Here is an 18,989-nt window from a genome sequence, read left to right on the forward strand (position 1 = left end):
GCAGATCGACCGTATTCAGCAGTCAGGGGCTTGAACCCCCGGTCTACTCAGAGCGTGTGCTACTGCACTCCCGCTCACTCGGCTACAGAGGCTGATTAACTCAGCCTTAAATTTCCTATAATTTGATTTATCATATAGGTTTTTCACATTCTTTATCTATCTTCCACCTTTAATACTTCTTTCTGTCTATCCTTTTTCTATTAGTTTTGGCACCTTGTGATCTTTACAATTCCATCTGTTAGCTCTTTTTTTCTCTCACTTTATTACTTCAACCTTAAATATACTCTTTTGTATCCTTTGCTGCTGCTGCTTAGCGCACTTCAATACATCTGCCATATAACTTATATAGCTTAAATAGCCTGCATCTCCATATATTGATATTATATACTTGGATCTTAGAAAGGCTTTTGATACTGTTGCACATGGAAGACTGCTACACAAATTGGAGCAGTGTGACATTGGAGGCAAATTGCTGCTATGGATAAAGGGGTGGTTGAGGGGGAGAAGACAGAGTGGTAATCAATGGACACTGCTCATCGTGGACTGATGTTATTAGTGGAGTCCCTCAGGGCTCAGTGTTGGGTCCATTATTGTTTTCTGTATTTATAAATGATATTGATGATGGTATATCCGGCTTAATGTCCAAGTTTGCAGACGATACAAAGGTTGGCAGGGTTGTCAAGGACACTACGGACACTATGCTGCTGCAACAGGATCTGGAAAGGTTGAGCAGATGGGCTGAGAGGTGGCAAATGAAGTTTAACATTGACAAATGTAAAGTACTACACATGGGAAACAGCAACCCCAGAGCAACGTATCAACTCTGTGGTACTACACTGACAGTGGTAGAGAATGAAAGGGACTTAGGGGTGGTTGTGCAGGCAGATATGAAGTTCTCTGAGCAGTGCAGACGGGCTGCAAGAGTAGCTCATGGAGTATTGTCAATGATATACAGGAATTTTTCCAGCAGGGATAAGGAGGTGATTATTCCATTGTATAAGGCGATGGTCAGGCCACACCTAGAGTACTGTATACAGGTCTGGAGGCCTCATTTCAAGAAGGATGTAGAGCTGCTGGAACGAGTACAGAGAAGGGCAACAAGATTAGTGAATGGAACAAAGGGGTGCTCTTATGAAGAAAGGCTTAAGTTTTGCAAATTACAGTGTCTGGAGACTAGGTACCAGCGAGGTGATCTGATAGAGGTGTATAAAGCCTTGAATGGTTTAAGCATGCTCAATGCTGATGGGATTCTTCCTCTAGCTCAGAAAAATCACCTGAGAGGGCATAAATTCAAATTGAGGAAAGACAGATGTAGGATAGACGTGCGGAAATTTGCCTTTAGCCAGCGGGTGGTTGGTTGGTGGAACAGACTTCCATCCCTTGTGGTGGAGGTTGATAGCCTAAATAAGTTTAAGGCTCAGCTGGACAGGTATTTTGAACGAACAGAGGGGTGAAGTGGAAGTGGGCTTTTTTTTTTTTTTTTTTTTTGGCTGATGCTGCATAAGCTTGCTTTCTTGCATCAAATGCCTCTACTAATGCTAATGCTAATATGTCACTTTTTCTCATTTTATCCAAACTACACATACATAATAATACAAATTAAACACAGAAAAGAAACAAGAATTATACTTAGAAAAGGGAATTAAAAAAATAGATAAACACAATGTAAGTGACAGCATAAAGCAAAATCCAACAACACATTGTGTAAACTATAAAGGAATATAAATTAGGAGTGGAAAAAAACCAGAAGAGGAAAAAAAATAAAAAAAATAATAAAAATAAATAAATAAATGACAAGGACAGAAGAGGAAAATAAAGATACATGGTAGGAAAATATGTATAAAACTTTTGAAATATTAAGTTAAGGGTAAATAAAGCCAATTTAATATGTCAATAAGGTAAAATTTAGAGTGGCATCCACTTGTTAACGCTGAAGCCAAAACAATGTGAAATAACACAAAAGAAACAATAAACTTACCACTAAAGAAAATAGAATAAGACAAACCCCAAGGAACAAATCTGCATTATTGCTATGTTAATTTGGCTTTATTTGTCCTTTAATATTTCAAAATTTTTATATATATCTTCAGTTTCCTCTACTGTCCTTGTCATTTATTTGTTTTTTTGCTCCTCCACTTTTTTTCCTTCTCTCCTAATTTATATTCCTTTATAAATACTACCCGTATAACACGGGTAGTTAGGTTCCTATAAAATCTCGTGTAGTGCAAAACCATGTTATACGGGACTAAGAACCAGTACAAAAGGTTGTAGGTTACATTCCTAAAGCTAACAAAAATACACCATTCTAGATTTCATGTATCTTCTCTCTCTTTAAAAAATCAGTAATTTGGGTTTGTTTGCTTTTGCTTGATAGATCTTTGTAAATTTCAACGTATGGAATTAAGCAGTTTTGAAGCTCCCTCCATATAATCAAAACCTTCCCCTCCATTCTAGATTTCATGTATCTTCTCTCTCTTTAAAAAATCAGTAATTTGGGTTTGTTTGCTTTTGCTTGATAGATCTTTGTAAATTTCAACGTATGGAATTAAGCAGTTTTGAAGCTCCCTCCATATAATCAAAACCTTCCCCTCCTACCGACTTAGCAAGTTCTACACCAGGTGGAAAAGGCCCAGGTTCAATCTCATCAATGATGCGAGGAACTTTAATGGGCTTTTTTCACTTAGTGACTGAGTTAGTCGGTCTCAGGAGTATATTTTTCAAGGTTTTCTTCCCCAAAAACTGAAGTTTTTTCATCCAGCAAAAGAGGCAAATCGACCAGAGAACACAAGCAATTTACAAATAAAATAAATATATGGGTAGATGTAATCACTTACGGGTGACTCGAATATCATAATTTTTTTTTATCACACTGATTCCGTTTTCTGCTGGTCTGACCATATTTCCCAAATGAACTGATTCTGACTATACATTTTTCCCACATGCATTTAATGTTGATACTTCTTTGAGCAATAAAGCTATGACAAAGCCGATACAGTGCACAACTGAAAAATTTTTCCATGCCTCCATCACTTCATTAGATTTGGAATCAATTTTTTTCAAATTCCATTGTAGCAATTTTCTGATGTAATGAGTTTTGAAGGTAAATATAATGCCTTGATCTTGTGGCTGAATTAAAGAAGTTGTACTAGGAGGTAGGAACATTACTTGAATGTTTGGATGACTTAAATCTTTTGGATGGCCTAGCGCATTATCCAATAGTAAAAAAAACTTTGAAATCTAAATTTTTCCATAAGTTCAACAAGCACAGATTCAATAACACAGAACCTAACACGGGGATTTTCCAACAAAATAAAATACGGGGATTTCCCAATATTTTATTTATTTTTTTTTTTTTTTGCATAACGACTAGTGAATCAATACAGGGGATTCACAAAAAAAAATGAGAATATGGAAAAATTACATCCGACATAATAGCAGGGATTTCCCTACACAAAAGCTCAATAATACCATGTCATGTTATGTGAGGTTTGCCACAATTCTCTAACAGTGTTAGAGCGAAACTGTGTTATTTAAGTAACATGTTGTGCGAGGATTGCCGTAATTCATCATGTTAGAGCAAAACCATGTTGTAAAAGTACCATGTTATACCAGGGTTGCTTGTAAACATATATATATATATGCGCACGCACGAGGGTGGTTAAATAGAGAATCGTCCTGACCTGGCTGCAGAGGTGCTAGCCTGTTGATTCTTTGCACAAGTTTTAGTTTTTCTCTACATAGCCACCATGCAGATTTACACATTTTCCCCATCGATCGATGAGGCTACAGATACAGTTTTTGTAGAAGTGGTGAGGTTGGTCTTTGAACCATGACTCTGTTGCAGAAATGAGTGTCTCATCGTCAGGGAAGTGGGTCCCCCGAAGAAATGATTCAAGGGAGGGAAACAAGAAGTAGTCCGATGATGCAAGATCGGGTGAGTAGGCTGGATGGGGCAGTATTTCATACCAACAAGTGGCCGCTTGTGTTGTTGCAATTTCAGAAGCGTGAACTAGGGCATTGTCTTGAAGCATTCTCACACCTTTGGACAGCATGCCATGCCCACATGTTTTGATTTTCTCCTGTAATTTTGTGAATAAGTTGGCATAATAGGCACCTGTAATTGTTCTACCTTTCAGCAGGTAATCAGTCATTATTGCACCTTTCTCATCCCAAAACACTGTCAGCAAGACCTTTCCTGCTGATGATGGGACCCTTGCCTTCTTGGGGGGGGGGGACCATGATGTCGCCATTCCATGGACTGCTTTTTACTTTCAGGGTTGAAATGGTGTATCCAACTTTCATCCTGAGTGATTAGACGAGAGAAAAAGTCTTACTCATTTTTTTGGCACAGGGATAACAACCCTTGTGATTTCTGTTGTCAATCAGCCTTCTGGAAACCAGTCAATAATCAGGGAATCCATTTTGCACTCAATTTTTGTAAATGAGTTGGTCATGAAGGATTGTTTCAACAGAGCCCACACTAATCTTCACCTCCTGGGACAATTCACGCACAGATATCTGGCAATCTTCCATGATTAACGACTCCACTTTTCTGATCATGCTGTCATCAATGGCTGAATGGGGACGACCTGGCATGGGCTCAGATTCTACCGATGTCCGACCACACCTAAACTGTCTATGCCAGTGCTTCACAATGCCATAGGATGGGGGGGGGTTCATCCTTATATACAGCAGTCATCTCATCTTGGATTTTTTCAAGAGATTTCCCCTTCAAGAACAGATACTGGATTACAGCTCTGGCTTCAACTTTGTCAGCACTGTAAGAGAAAAACAAATAAAATCCAGGGCTGAAATTTTACACCTTTAGTACAGAGATATGTATGACGCTATGTATGATACACAAAATATGACTCTGCGATATGTGGAAGTAGGTGAGAGCGATTTTTTATTGAACCACCCTCGTATATATACAGGGTGTTTCAAAAATGATGGTCAATAATTTAAAGGTGAAAAGTACAAACTAAAATAAGCAAAAAAGTCAGTGAACATCAGGCCACAAATGAACCATTTGAGATAATGCACATTTTCTGTTAAGATCGGCCACTGACTATGGAAGCACTCTGGGAGTGTAGTCTGTATTGCTTAGACCTTGTACACACTGGATATGGTAGGGTAGGGTACAGTATTTGGTGATGTAAAATTTGCCACACACACTGCTATCACTCAGTACAAGCTCTTGCAGAGCAACCCTCCTTGTCAAAATTCCTGGATTTTTTTCTATTCTTTCTAACACCCTTTCCTCAACATCAGGTGTTATGCTTCTGGGCCTACCTGCTCATACTCCATGTGCGAATCACCCATATTCTCTAAGGCGCTGATGTACCCTGATGAATGTGTGCCTGTTGGGCTGCCTTTGGCAGGGAAATACTTCTTGGTGCAAACGTGCAACCTCAAGTGCACAGCCATTGGTTTTACCATACATGAAGTGCATGTCTGCATACTCTTCATTGCTGTAACCTCTTTCTGCATACTCTTCATTGCTGTAACCTCTTTCCACGTTGACTATCCTTTGACAAGTACTGGTATGCCTGCTATGTCTCAGAGCATTGAGAAAGGGAGAGAATGAGCATAACCTAACCTAAACAAACAAATCAGTGGTGGATCCCAACTCTGTACAGTTCAACTTGTCAGTGGTGGATCCCAACAAGAAATTTGCAATATCTCGAAAACGATTCACTTAAGAACCCATGTTTACTAGGCTTTTTTTGCATATTGTAGTCTGTACAGTTCACCTTTAAATTATTGATCATCACTTTTGAAACACCCTGTACACACACACACACACACACACACACACAATACTTCTTTTTCTGATTTTGATAGTTGTTGGCGCATCGGCTTCTGTGGCCATATTGCACCTCCCAAGGTTTTTGCAGTACTTTGATCCAAGCCCGAGGCGGGAATCGAACCCGCGACCTTTGGGTTGCCGGGCAAGTACTTTACCCACTTCTTTTTCTACTATCCTCACCCTTCTAGTTACTGGCACATAGTGTAATTTTCACCTCCAATCTATGCATACTTTATTCAATATATCTATTCATACATACTTGTATATACTTTTGCATCCTTTAATGCTGTTTTGCGCTTTTAGGCACATCTGTCACCTGACTTGTTAATTTTTCATCAACTGAAACTTTTTCATCCACTGTAATTTTTTCATCCACTAACTTTTTTAAAATTACATTTAATATATATATACACGCACATACAAAGAATTAGCAAGTAGAGGGTATTAGTGGAGTAGAGTAGGATACAGAGGTTTGAATATTGCTTTTAAATAATTTATTTAGTATATTGTAAAATTTATTTTGATGTGTTTTTTTTTTTTTTTTCCGTGTAATGGTTTGATTTTATAATATTATAAATATAATTTTTTTAAAGTTATTTCATCAATATTTAGTAAATTTTACAATGGTTGTTACAAGATCCACCTAGAACACTTCGGCAGAAGGCATCATGACTCATACGGAAGTAGCCGATGGCGATTTCCAGGTGAGTCATGATTTTATCCTTTGCAGAACCTGTGGCATGCATTCCAAGGTTGACCTAGTGGATAATCATGGCTCACATAGCAATTCTTTTCTTTGTCACAGTTTTAGGGAGTGTACCGATCATAAATTAAAATTTTGTGCAATGCTAGAACAATTTGAGTCACTGAAAAAATGGGTGCCTGCCCTCGAGAATAATGTAACTGAGAGCTTGTCAGGGACTCAAGACTCTAGTAACCTACCAAGTGATGCACTCCTGATTCGGGCCCCAGAACAGAATAACCAAGTGCACACTACTCTGATTCAAAAGGACTTAGTTCTATTAGGAGATTCCATTGTCAGGGAAACAGGAAATATTTTTTGTAATAAGGATAGTTGGACTTGAACCAGGGTATGTCTTCCGGGGAGCAACAATTAATGATGTCATGAATAGATTGTCAGATTTTAAGAGGGGTAAAGAGAATATTATTATTCATGTGGGGGACTAATGATATTAAGCACACACAATCTGAAGATTTGTTAGACAAATATAGGACCTTGCTGAAGAAATACTGTGAGTTAGGTCACAATATCTATGTGTCTGCAATTCTGCCCAGCCACGATAGGAGGGATTCTATGCTGAAAGCCTTGTGGATAAACTTTTTGTAAACAGATTCCTTCTACCTACTTACCTACAGGTGCCAGTATTATTGAGGACACTTTAAAGTTTCGGGAAAACTGCTAGTTTGGGAGGACAAGGGTAATACAGATGTGTTTATCTGATAATATTAGTCAAAGTAAAGCTTGCACATACCTCAAGAATTCTTCTTTGTTACCGCAACAGAACATATTATCAAGATGTTCTGAGGGCAGAAACATTTCAAATAAGCAGGTAGCTAATGCTAGGGAAGCGAGCCTAAATAACTTTAAGGGGTATGTCGGGGTAGTTAACTAAACAGAAATGCTAAGTCCTAATTGTTTATACAGTAATATTAGGAGTGCCGTCAATAAAATGAGTGAATACGAACTGCTGCTGCTTAGGACATGTAACGCTGACATAATAGGAATTACGGAAACGTAGTGCCACCCAGAGATAAGGGATGATGACTTTCAGTACGGTATGTATAATGTATTTAGGAAGCATAGAGCAGATAGAAGGGGTGATGGGGCCATTATTCTTATCAAAAGCAGCCTGAGCACAACAAAAGATTTCCCAGATTTAGATGTTTCGCATGCTAGCACAGAATCTGTATGGTGTGAGATAGTTAGAAGAAAAGGTATGATAAGAGTAGGATTAATCTACAGGCCTGGTGATTGTGAAGATTAGGATGAGAGCCTCCACATGGAAATGGAATGGGCAAGTAAGTGTGAACGTCTTATTATGGGTGATTTTAATTTTCCTCTAATTGATTGGAGCATATGAGATGGAAACTCCACATGGGGGACAAATTTTTAAATCAAATACACAATTTGTATTTGTACTAACATGTCAGAGAAAGTACTAGGGAAAAGAATATTCTAGACCTCATCATTACCCACGAACCAGATGACATAATAGGGCTGAATGTACAGGAACCAGTAGCAGGAAGTGATCATGGAGTTCTATGGTGGACCATGAAGAGAGAGTTAGCAATAAAACAAGGGAATGGGTTATAATTTCAGAAAATGAAATTATGATGCCTTAAGGTGCTATACAGGCTCTATTAACTGGGTAGATATCGCACAGAGAGTGAATAGAATTGATTTATAGTGTACCTTTAAAACATTAATCACAGAAGTCTTGAATGCGTATATAACATTAAAAAAAAAATACTCCACAAGGAGGATTCCAACTTAGATGAATAATGAAGTTGACAGATTACTTGAGCAGAAAAAGATGGCATGGAAAAGTTACAGAGCAATAAAAAGTACTAAAGCCTATAACAGCTACAAAGTGATCTGTAATAGTGCCACAGAAAAGGTTAGGCTGGCAAAGGCAGATTATGAGAAATCGCTAGGAAAGAGTGGGGATAAGGAAATCTTCAAATATATAAATGCAAAGAAGAGAAGGCCAAACCAGATCAGATCTTATGTAATGGATGTGGGAGAGTATTAGATACCCTAGCTGATGTTGCATATGAAAAAGAAAAATCCTTTATATCAAAAAGAAATTATGGGATATTGAAATTTCACATGATTATTCAATGAAAAAACTTTCGAGCCTACAAGCCAGTAAGGCTCCTGAGGTTGATGGCATATACCTTATAATCCTAAGGGAGGTGGTGAGCGAGTGCATTGAACTACTGAGGCTAATTATGAGAGCATCACTGGACTCTGGAGTGATCCTGCTGGATTGGAAAAGTACCAACGTATCTCCAATACACAAGGGCGGTTCTAAGAGTGAAGTGGGAAATTACCGACTGGTCAGTATAACTTTGGTAGTAGGGAAAATCATGGAGGCAATGAACAAGGGTGGAATTCAGGATCATTTAGATAGAAATGGAATTCAGAAGGATAGTCACAGCATGGTTTTGTAAAGGGAAAATCATGTTTAACAAATCTTGTTAGCTTTTTTGACAGGGTTACTAAAGAGCTGGATTTAGAGAATAATTTCAACATTGTTTATTCGAATTTCAGCAATGCATTTGACTGAGTCCCACACAAGCAGTTACTTTATAAGCTGGGATACATATAAATTAATGGGTGACATGGAAGCCTATGATAGATATAAGTTGGTCTGTAACCAAGTCACAAAGGAGATTAGGCAGGCAAAGGCAGACTACGAAAAATCCTTGGCAAAGGATGCAAAGAAAAACAGAAAAGAGTTCTTTACATACTTGAACTCGAGAAGGAAAGGGATGAATCAGATTGGTCCACTGGATATTGATGGTTCAACAGTTGAGGATCCTGCTCAGGTGGCTAACAATCTAAACGAGTATTTTGCATCTACATTCACGCATGAGGAGTTATTCAGGAAGGAGAATGATGTAGGTAAAGTAAACATTGGCAGTGAGCTGGATGATTTTGTAATAACTGAGAGGAAAGTGGAGGAGAGATTGTTGAGGATAAACATAAAAAAGGCACCTGGGGTGGATGGGATCTATCCAGTTATATTAAAGGAGGCAGCAAAGGAAGTATGCAAACCCCTAGCCATAATTATGAGAGCTTCTTTGGACTCAGGGGAGGTACCCATAGACTGGAGATGTGCAAATGTAACCCCAATTCACAAAGGAGGATCAAAGGCTGACACAAGTAATTATAGACCTGTTAGTTTAACTTCTGTTCCAGGTAAATTAATGGAGGCACTGGTTAAAGAAGCACTGCAGGATCATCTAGACAAGAATTCAGTTATAGCTCAGACGCAGCATGGTTTTGTTAAGGGCAGGTCTTGCCTGACCAATTTGATTGGATACTATGATGTAGTCACAAAAGAACTGGATGCAGGGAATAACTTTGATATTATATATTTGGATCTTAGAAAGGCTTTTGATACTGTTGCACATGGAAGACTGCTGCACAAATTGGAGCAGTGTGGCATTGGAGGCAAATTGCTGCTATGGATAAGGGGATGGTTGAGTGGCAGAAGACAGAGAGTGGTAATCAATGGACACTGCTCAACGTGGACTAATGTTATTAGTGGAGTTCCTCAAGGTTCAGTGTTGGGTCCGTTGTTGTTTTCGGTGTTTATGAATGATATTGATGATGGGATATCAAGTTTAATGTCTAAGTTTGCAGATGATACAAAGGTTGGCAGGGTCGTCAAGGACACTACTGACGCTATGCTGCTGCAACAGGATCTGGAAAGGTTGAACAGATGGGCTGAGAGGTGGCAAATGAAGTTTAACATTGACAAATGTAAAGTACTGCATATGGGAAACAGTAACCCCAGAGCAACGTATCAACTCTGCGGTACCACACTGACAGTGGTGGAGAATGAAAAGGACCTGGGGGTAATTGTGCAGGGAGATATGAAGTTCTCTGAGCAGTGCAGACGAGCTGCAAGAGTAGCTCATGGTGTCTTGTCAATGATATACAGGAATTTTTCTAGCAGGGATAAGGAGGTGATTATTCCCTTGTATAAGGCAATGGTTAGGCCATATCTTGAGTACTGTATACAGGTCTGGAGGCCTCATTTCAAGAAGGATGTAGAGCTGCTGGAACGGGTACAGAGAAGGGCAACAAGATTAGTAAATGGAACAAAGGGTTGCTCTTACGAAGAAAGGCTTAAGTTTTGCAAATTACAGAGTCTGGAGACTAGGCACCGGCGAGGTGATCTGATAGAGGTGTATAAGGCCTTGAATGGTTTGAGCATGCTCAATGCCAATGGGATTCTTCATCTTTCTCAGAATAATCACCTCAGAGGGCATAAATTCAAATTGAGGAAGGACGGATGTCGGATAGATGTGCGGAAATTTGCCTTTGGCCAGCGGGTGGTTGGTTGGTGGAACCGACTTCCATCACTTGTTGTTGAAGTTGATAGCCTAAACAAATTTAAAGCTCAACTGGACAGGTATTTCGAACGAACGGAGGGGTGAAATGGGAGAGGGTTTTTTTTTTTTTTTTTTTTTTGGGCTGATGCTGAATAAGCTTGCTTTCTTGCATCGTATGCCTCTACTAATGCTAATGCTAATGCTAATGCTAACAGGTTGGAATCGCATGAAAAATCCTTAGATAGATAGCCAGATGGCTACAGGGAAGGAAACAGAGGATTGTGATAAATGGTTATTCCTTAGATTGGGTGTAAGAAGAAGTGGAGTTCTCCAAGGATCAGTATTAGAACCACTGTTGTTTTTGATTTTCATAAATTACATTGATGAATTGATAGAGGAGTGATGTCTAAATTCGCAGATTTTTTTTATGAAAACCCCAAACACGAGAGGTATTAAAACCTATAGTACTTAGTACCGTGCTTTGGTTGGAGGTTGAGAAGACAAGAGAAAATATTTGTTGACATTATACGAACTTCTGTAGACTGTATTTTTCAGGAAAGACATATGAAGGAAGGTTGTTCCAGAAAACAGCAGTTGAATAAATAAACGAGGAAGATGAAAAGCTGGTTCGGTGAATTTGCAGCTGGACAGTAAATGGATGATGGTGGAAAGTGTATGGACTGTTTTGAAAGAGAGAGAGCTTGAATTATAGAAGCCAATTGAGAAGAACAGTGCAGATGGAAGTATCTGTAGAAAAGGCATGCAGCAGAAACAGTATGTCTATGAGACAGCGAGTGGAGAAACTCTGTTAGAGAGCAGTCATTAATTAACCTAACTGCTGCCCTATTTTGAATGGATTCTAGAAGCCTGAGAGAGGTTTTGCGGGCACCACCCCAGATGTGGGAACAATATTCCATGGTAGGGCGGATTTGCGATTTGTACAGAGTGAACAGCTGTTTGGAAGAAAAGTAATGCCGAGAGCTAAAGAGAAAACCAAGTTTTTTAGCTGCAGAGAAAGATATATTTGTAATGTGCTTGGCACAAGCACATTACAAATAAGATATAAGACAAAACTGAGTTTTAGAAAAATTGAAATCAACTAAGTTGTCTTTGCCCCACTGGAGAATTACCTGGAGATCTGCATTTAAGGAATTGGTAGCAGATATTCGAGAAGTTGATGCTGATTCAGCAGGGCAAGGTTTCTCAAAATGGAAAGAGGAATACAATGTGCTATCATCAGCAAAAATATGGATAGGATTTCCAGTCAATGGAAGAAGGTCATTAGGAGGAAAAGAGTGGGAGAAAGAACTGAACCTTGGGGGAAACCAGCATTAGTGGAGAAGTTTAAGACAGAGAGCCATCTACCAACACCCTCAGTGAGCAATCAGAGAGAAAACTGCATTTACAAATTACAAAAAACAGTTGGCAAATCATAAGATGGAAGCTTGTTTAGAAGACCTTTATGCCAAATACGATCGAAAGCCTTTGAAATGTCAAGAGCAACTGCTTGTGTTTCACCAAACTTTTCCATTGAATTTGTCCATAAATGGGTAACATAAGCCAGAATATCACCAGTGGATCGACACTGACTGAATCCATACTGGTGATCGTTGATCAGACGGAAGGTTTTGGTAGTTTAAGAGTTGGTGGTTAATTGATTTCTCCAATACTTTAGGAGTAGAAATAATTGCAATGGGACAGATTTGTCACCCTTTTTAGGAACTGGATGGATATGAGCAAATTTCCAAGAAGAGGGAAAAACACCTTTGGAATAAGAAAGTGAAAAAAGCAGCAAAGAACAGGAGTAAGTTCAGGAGCACAGGTTTTGAGAACAGGTGGAGAAATACCATCAGAACCTGGAGCTCTTTTAGCATCAAGATTCATCAAAAAACTTCTGACATCCTTTTGACGGACAGGAGGCACTGAATGGAGTGTGTTGGGAATGGTGGGAGGTGTTTTACCAAGATCATTAATATATGAGTTGGAAGAAAAATGGGATTCTAGCAAGTCAGATTTATCCTTGGCTGAAGTGACAACAGAACCATCTGGTTTTGACAGAGGTGGGAGCAGAGAAGGGCAAAAGTTGCGGCCAATAGCTTTGGCTAGAGACCAGAATGCTCGGCTACCATTAGAGGAAGAAGAAGGATTTATACTCTTAACCTGTTCAAAATCTAATTTGGACTGATTAATAACTGCTTTACAATTTTTGCGAGCTTTGGTGTAGGCAGAAAATGAAACTGAATAATTGGAAACAAGCCAATTACAATATGCAACATTCTTCTCCTGAACGGCCTTAGCATATTTATTGGAACACCAAGGTTTAGATAAAGGACGAGATTTTAAAGTGGAGTGTGGAATAATTGATTCCATTCCTACAAGAATAATTTCACTGACACAATCTGAGCAAATGTTGACATCAGATGTTTTAAAACAGTAGTCCGACCAAGGAAAAGAAGAAAACAAATCTCACAGGTCATCCATTTTGCATTCTTGTAATGCCAACAACACAAAGTTGTGAATAGCCATAAGATAAAGGCTCTAATGGAGAAGAGACAATCACCAAGTTATGATCTGAAGTGCCTAAAGGACCTCTCACTTCAACCGTGTACTTAGAAGGGTTGTTTTGAGCAAAAGATCAAGCATGTTGGCTGTATGATTAGGATTGTCCGGTATTCTTGTAGGTAAATGAACAATCTGTGCAAGGTCATTAGTAATTGCAAAAGCCTCAGGATCTCAACCAGCTGGGTCGGTGTGACTAGAAAACGGAAGCCAGCTGGAGTTGTGAACGTTAAAAATCACCAAGGAAAATTATCTCACTGTTAGGAAAGTTGGACTGGAGAAAGTCAAGTTGCAAAGAGCAGAGCTCCAAGTAATCAGTGGAGTTGAGAGAACGGTAGAGACAACAGATGAATTTGACACAATGAGGCAGAGAGATTTTAAGCCAGAGAAGATCGAAAAGAGGAGATTACAAAAAATCTCTGATATTCCATCAGACACTGACGGAATATCAGAGCAGACATATGCACAAGTACCACCTTTGAGGCAAAAGGAATCAAACAGCGAATAATTTGGGCAACTGAGTTGAGCAGCAGTTGAATCAACCGATAACTGAGATTCTGTCAGAAAAAGTACAGTGGGTTTGGCAGACTGCAAGTGGAAATCAACCTCTTTGAGATTATGATTGAGACCACGTATATTTTGAAATGAACTTGGAAGTGTTTGGGAGGTTTAGATCTTTTCGCACATAAGCTTACTCTATTAATTAGACAGGGGTTACCAAACTTTCTTGACTCGTGAACACCTATCAACATTATATTTTTTATCACAAACCTCTTTCACAACACAATATTTTTTATCACAAACCTCTTTCACAACACAATATTTTTAATGCAAACCACTAAGCCTATATTTTCTGAAATTATTATTAGCCATATGGTGCAAGGAAGCCTGAGGCTCATGCTGCACCAGAAAAAAAAAAAATTCCTGAGTTATCCTGTGTGAGAGAGAGAGAGAGAGAGAGAGAGAGAGAGAGAGAGAGAGAGAGAGAGAGAGAGAGAGAGAGAGAGAGAGAGAGAGAGAGAGAGAAGAGAAAGTAGAAAAGAATCACCAAGAAAGAGAAGAATGATGTCCAGCTCAGGACCCTGGGTGTGCCAAGCCCATACTTACCAGATGTGAGCCCCTGGGTATAATGTTGTATAATATTACTGAATTTTTATTATACAATATTTTCAGTACTATGTTTTTATAAGCGACATTGCATAATAATAAAAATTATTATTAAGTATTAAGAAGAAGAAATCTTTATTGTACAATAAAGATACAATATATGCCCGCCATGGCCAGGGGCTTGACAAGGTTATGGGGTAATATAAAAACATGTATGACAAATCGATGAGAATTAAACATGACATTAAATTAAATTTAAAATTACTATATTAAATATATAATAAAATTATATTTTAATTAAATTAAATTAAATTGAAATATATTTTTATACTTTGTAAAGCAGTTATATTAATCAGTCCAAACTACATTTCAAACAGGCTAAGAGTAGAACTTGCTTCTTGTCCAAATGGTAGTGGAGCATTCTGATCTCTTGGCAAAGCTTGGTCGCAATTTTTGCCCATCTCTGTTCCTGCCTCTGTCAAAACCAGATGGTTCTGTTGCCACATCAGTCAAAGATAAAACTGACTGCTAGTGTCCTATTTTTCTTGGTAAAAAACTCACCTCAAACTGTTTCCGGTACACTCCATTCAGTGCCTCCTCTGGTTTTCTGTCAAAAGGATGTCAGAAGGATTTTGATAAATCTGATGTAAGAAAGCTGCAGGTCCTGATATTTCTCCACTTGTTCTCAAAACCTGTGCCCCTGAACTTACTCCTGTTTTGTGTCAGGATTTTTTTCACTTTTTATTGTAAAGGTGTTTTTCCTTCTTCTTGGAAATTTGCACATATCCAGCCAGTTCCTAAAAAAGGGTGACAAATCTTTCCCATCAAATAATTGTCCCATTGCATTTACCATTACTCTTTCTAAAGTAATGTTAAAATCAATTAACTGCCAACTCAAACTATCTGGAAATCTTTCATCTGATCAACAATGCCAGTATGGATTCCATCAATGTCGCTCACACTGGTGATATTCTGGCTTATGTTACTCATTTATGGACAAATTCAATGGAAAAGTTTGGTGAAACTCAAGCCATTGCTCTTGACATTTCAAAGGCTTTCGATCGTGTTTGGCAAAAAAGTCTTCTAAATAAACTTCGATCCTATGATTTGCCAGCTATTTTTGTAATTGGGTATCCAGTTTTCTCTCTGACCGCTCACTGCAGGTGATGGTAGACAGCTGTCTTCTAATTTCTGCACTAATGCTGGTGTTCCCCAAGGTTCAATTCTTTCTCCCACTCTTTTCCTCTTGTATATTAATGACCCTCTTCCATTGAATGGAAATCCTATTCAAAAATTTTGCTGATGATAGCACATTACATTCCCTTTCCAGTTTGAGAAACCTTGCCTGCTCGAACAGCTTCGACTTCGCGAGTATCCACTGCCAAATCCTTAAATACTGATCTCCAGTGGGGCAAAGATAGCTTAATTTCAATCCTTCTAAAATTCAGTCCTGTTTTATATCTCATAAAAAGGATTCTTCTGTTCCTACGCTCTGATTTCTAGGCAAGATCTTCGGGATTACCTTGACTTATCTCTCTTGGTATAAAGCATATTACAAATATTGCTTCCTCTGCATCTAAAAAACTGGGTTCTCTCACTCTTGGTGTTATTTCTCTTCCAAACAGTTGGTAAGTCTGTAGAAATCACAAATTTGGTGCACCATGGAATATTATTCCCACATCTGGGGTGGTGCCCCCAGAATCTCTCTCAGGATTCTAGATTCCATTCAAGAGAGGGCAGTTAGGTTAATTAATGTCTCATTTGAAAAAGAGTTTCTCCACTCTGTCTCATACATTTTCTGTTTCTGTTGCATGCCTTTTCTATAGATACTTGCATGGGCACTGTTCTTCTGAATTGGCTTCTATAATTTCCGCTCTCTCTTTAAAAGCAGTCCGAACGCGTGCCGCAACCAGTCAACATCCTTTTTCTGTCCAATTTCAATCCCACAGAACCAACATTTCTTCTTCCTCATTTATTCATTCAACTTCTGTTTTCTTGAACAACCTTCCTTCATACATATTTCCTGAAAATTATAATTTACAGAAGTGCAAGACAATAAGTATCTTCTTTCATCTTTTCAACCTTCAACCCATACACAGTACTAAGTATTATAGGTTCTAAAAAAAAAAAATTCCTATACATAACAATGATCCTTGAGAATGAAAAAAAAAAATTAGTATGGAAAACATATGTTTTATACTGTAAGATACTCAAGTAATTATAAGGACTTGTGGGAGATGTGGTTTCTTTCTTTGGCAATTCTTTAATTTTATTTTAGTTTTTTGGTTATTATTAGTTATATTTTGTAGTTTATAATAATATACCTATGTAAATCTAATTAGACACCATTACAGAATTTTTAGTACGAACCCACAGGGGTTCACGAGCCACCGGTTGGGAACCACTGAGTTAGACAATTCATGGTGTAAGAAAAAGTTGGGGGGGGGGGGGGAAATGCTGTATGAAGTAATGAAAGTTTTGGATATGGCATACACACGGTAAGAATATACCCAATTCTTGACATAACATGGCCTAGAAAATGTCCCCCCAAATGTACACTAGTAGGACTCCCTCCAGTCACTACCTCAGGCAGAGTAGAGGTAGCAAGATTATACGCTAGCTGATTCGAGAGCCTCCTAAAGATTTACCAATAGGTTCAGCCCGGTGCACTAACTAGCAGTCGGCCTAGGAACACCATTTTAGAGCTGTAGCATCGGAATGTAAGGAAGATTGGATCTTGCCATGATGTCCATCATAACCTCAAAGGTCATCAAGTCATACTGCATGATGTAAGAAATGGGGAAGGGTTGACTGGAACTTAGCTCTGGAGACTAAACATGAGTTCCACCACTTCAAGCCTCCAATAAGCAAAGTGGTGGTATTGCACTGGTTGATGAGAGTCATCTACCACCTAGTATTGCCTGGTAACACAGAGGGGCAGCATTCCTCCATGTGGTGTGAGCACCACACCTCGACCCCTGCTAATGTTGGTTCACATCTGGGTGGTCACCCACAGTGTGCTTGTGCATGGGGGTTATACCCAGGATTACTAACAGTCCCACCATCGTGAAGATGCAAGCAGAGGATTTGGCTGCCACAAACCGTCCGGACGTCACCGAAATTGGGTCCACTTGACTTGAGTGTCATCCGAATATCAGTGCCATCAGCGTTTTAGACTCCCAGGTAGCAAGTACAGATTGTCTGGCATATCTGAAAGAATGTCTGTGACAGTCACAAGGACCAGATGATGTAAAGATTGGTAGAGTAGTTAATGATCACCACCAAGCAGAGCTTCAGAGTGACCTAGATAAATTTCAGGGATGGTCAGAAAAATTGCAACTCTGCTTTAATCCAGCAAAGGTACTACACTGGGGAACAGTAACCCCAAAATAACTTATACACTTGGAGTTGAACTAAAGCCAGTAGTGAAGAAAAGGGACTTGGATGTCATGATACGGTCAGACATGAAGTTCATGAGCATTGTAGACAGGTTGCAGGGAAGATCCACAGTGTCTTATCGATGATTTATCAAACATTTGTTAGTAGAGGTAAGGATGTCATAATTCCATAATATAAGACTATGGTTAGACCATACTTGGAATACTGTGTTCAAGTATAGAGACTGCACCTAAAAAAAAAAAAAAAAGACAATGAGCTTCTTGGAAGGGTCCAAATACAGGTAACTCACCTGGTGAGATCAGGAAAAAGGGTGTCCATATGAGAAAAGACTTCGAATATGTGGATTACAGAACTTGGAAACTAGGCACCTTAGAGGAGACTTGATTGAGGTGTTTAACGCTTTGATGGGTATAATAAAATGAATGAGGATGAAATTTTCAGTTATAAATGATTCTAGAACTAGCCATAAATTCAATTATGGGGGGGGGGCGATGTTTAGACTGGATTGCAGGAAGTTTTATTTTAGCCAGAGATTTATAAATAACCGGAATAAGTGACCTACAAGAGTGGTAGAGGTTGACAGTTTGGGGAAATTCAAAGGTCAGCAGGATAGTTTTCTATGGGAGGAGAGAAACACATAAGTTGTCTATTTCCTTTTCTTTACTATATATTTATTTTTTTTAATTTTCTTCTTATTATTATTTTATTCTCTTTTGCTGGTGTAGCACAAGCCATAGGCTTTCTTACACCTTGTGGCCATTGCTAATGCTAAATTTACCTATGCATAATACAATTATGGTCATTGGGTGCTTTCTGTCTATCAGTGGCCCTTGTCCAAGAGTTTACCCTCTTGCTTCTTTTTTCCTTTTCAAATTTTATAGTTATACATACTAAACATAACACAAGCTTCTGGAGAAGCTACCCACAAATACTTTAAACTGTGAACATTAAACAAGTATGTGGTACAAAAACAAATCCCGCAAATATCATGTTGTTTACAAACAATTTTAAAAAAATCCAATGCCCT

The 18,989-nt window shown here is 38.7% G+C and overlaps 1 protein-coding gene across 1 annotated transcript in view; it reads right to left on the reverse strand.

Annotated features, from left to right (window-relative positions):
- Positions 1 to 18,989, reverse strand: part of LOC150088628 (putative lipid scramblase CLPTM1) — a 179,904-nt gene that overhangs the window by 58,060 nt on the left and 102,855 nt on the right. The window lies entirely within an intron of this gene.

Source organism: Mastigoproctus giganteus, chromosome 3, assembly GCF_048544385.1.
Source record: "Mastigoproctus giganteus isolate SK-2022 chromosome 3, ASM4854438v1, whole genome shotgun sequence".
Taxonomy (NCBI): domain Eukaryota; kingdom Metazoa; phylum Arthropoda; class Arachnida; order Uropygi; family Thelyphonidae; genus Mastigoproctus; species Mastigoproctus giganteus.